This window comes from Rutidosis leptorrhynchoides, chromosome 4 (assembly GCF_046630445.1).
Source record: "Rutidosis leptorrhynchoides isolate AG116_Rl617_1_P2 chromosome 4, CSIRO_AGI_Rlap_v1, whole genome shotgun sequence".
Taxonomy (NCBI): Eukaryota; Viridiplantae; Streptophyta; class Magnoliopsida; order Asterales; family Asteraceae; genus Rutidosis; species Rutidosis leptorrhynchoides.
The window spans coordinates 266,065,580-266,068,115 of NC_092336.1; the positions used below are offsets into that span (position 1 = coordinate 266,065,580).

At 33.0% G+C, this 2,536-nt stretch overlaps 1 non-coding gene across 1 annotated transcript; it reads left to right on the forward strand.

The window, feature by feature from the left end:
- Nucleotides 1-525: 525 nt before the first annotated feature.
- Nucleotides 526-632, forward strand: LOC139845981 (small nucleolar RNA R71). The gene has a single exon (XR_011758730.1). It is a non-coding gene; the product is annotated as a small nucleolar RNA R71 (small nucleolar RNA).
- The last annotated feature ends 1,904 nt before the right edge of the window (nucleotides 633-2,536 follow it).

Consider the following 2,536-nt stretch of genomic DNA (forward strand, 5'->3'; position numbering starts at 1 on the left):
TAACTATTATTGGATACTTGTTGATTACTAGGACCTTGTTGATTGTTGTATGGAACATTTCAGTTATAATTCTGGTTTTGATTGTAAATCGGTCTTGGCGGTTGATAATTATTCTGATAATTATTTCCAGGCCTTTGGTTTAGATATGAAACATTCTCTCTTTGTTCCATTGTTAGTTCAATACTGAGACAATCTTTTGTCAAATGTGGTCCTCCACACTGCTCACAACTAATTCGTATTGAGTGTATATCCTTAGTCATCTTTTCCATTCGTCTCTCGACAGCATCTATCTTTGCGGAAATGGAATCTAATTCATGGCTAGAATCGGCTCTAGCTGCTTTAGATGATCTAACGATATCTTTTTCTTGGTGCCACTCATGTGAGTGGGAAGCAGTGTTATCAATAATATTATAAGCATCAGTTTCGGTTTTCTTCATAATAGAACCACCAGCTGCTATATCGATGTCTTTCCTTGTAGTGATGTCGCATCCTTGGTAGAATATTTGTACTATTTGACAGGTGTCTAAACCATGTTGCGGACATCCTCTTAATAAATTTCCAAATCTTGTCCATGCCTCATATAGAGTTTCATTTGGTTTCTGTGTGAACGTAACAATTTCTCCTTGAAGTCTTACGGCTTTAGATGCTGGAAAGAATTGTTTAAGAAATTTTTCAACTAAAACATCTCATGTATCAATCGCCCCTTCAGGTAACGATTCCAACCAATCTTTGGCTTCTCCCTTTAAAGTCCAGGGAAATAACATGAGATATATCTGTTCATCCTCAACTTCTCGGATTTTAAATAGTGTGCAGATCCTATTAAAGGTACGAAGATGTTCATTTGGATCTTCCTTCGGCGCACCACTAAATTGGCATTGATTAGTCACCATGTGTAGAATTTGTCCTTTGATTTCATAATCTGGCGCATTAATGTCTGGATGAGTAATTGCGTGACCTTGGCCAGTGCGTTTAGCTCTCATTCGGTGTTCCATACTTAAAGGTTTCAGATTCTCCATGATTGAATTTGTTGAATCTGAATCACTAGAGGATTCTGATTTAATGGTTCGTTCCTCAACAATCTCTGTTTGAATGATTGGTGGTTCCGGAGGAAAAATTAATGGTTCAGGATCTATGAATCGTCCCTGAATATTCTCCGGATTCTCAATTGTGAGATCGGGTTCAAAAAATGGATTATCGGAAATTTGAATTGGAGTACTTGGTCGACTGGATGACGATTCTAAAGAAAAATCAACGGCGACAATATTTGCTAGATGTCTTGATCTGGTTACAGGTGGTGAACGTACAAAAGGTGGTGAACGTCTTGCTCGGTGCATTCACTGAATATCCTATTAGTTTTTAAAAGGAAAGAAAAATTATATAAGTTATCCAATTAATAGACTTTTCTGATTTTGCCCACGTTTCGAATAGCCAAAAGATGCAGCAGAGGGGCAGGATTTGTTTGGTCTCAATATAATTGAGTACTGTTTGGCTCCAATAACCTGGTCCACGTACAAATCCAACTATTACTACGAACCAGAAAATTTTGATGTCTATCAATTTAACCACTTAAAATAAATTTTCGTAATTTTAAGAAATTTAGAGAAGAAGTAGAAAAAAATTCTATGTCCTAAAAACTAGAATGGCGAGAAATAAGAAAGAAAAAGAAAGAGCGCGTCGAAATAGGTCGAAAAAGAATAGGGTTGAAAAATAAAAGGCGTCGAAAAATAAGAAAGAAAAAGAGTGACTTATAAAACTTAAAAACACTCGACTAACCCAACCTTATTATTATCACTAACTTAAAATTAAAATTACAAATTGAGATTACTAATTGGAGTGATAATTGATACATAGGTAAAAGACGTCGAAAAATGAAAGTAAGAAAGTAGCGCGTTGAAACTTAAAAAAAAAACTAAAAACTAAGAATTAAAAGTTGCGTCTAAAAATATTAAAGCTTACAAGAAAAACTATATCCCAAATGGCAATATCTTAAAAAGGCACTAAAATATAAAAATGGCGTCGCAAAATTCTAAAGCACCTAAATCTTAGTCTAAAGAGAAAGCACTTAAGGGATTTTAAGGCAAAGCCTAAAAATCTATAAATAAAAATAACTAAGGCAAAAACTATGACTTAGAACTAAAAAAAAAAGAGCGAAAAATACAAATATTACGCTAAAACAATTAAAAGGAACAAAATATAAAAATAAACTAAAAGTTGTAAAAATTACAATTTTTATAAAAATATTATTTTTATATTATTTATTTTATAAAACTATTAAGTTTATATAAATTAAATAACTAATTAAAACTAAATAATACAAAATAATAATAAAAACTAAATTAAAAATTAAATTAAAACACTAACCTAATTAGGGTTATAATTAAAAAATAAAAATAATAATTACTCCGTATTTAATGCAGTTTAGGGTTTCTGTGTGACCTGTCTGGGCGACTCCGCGAGTCACGGTGAACCCAGTTCAATATCTCCGCAAGTCGAGGACATTGCAGGTTCAAAAGAGACAGGTCAAGTTTCGACAGGT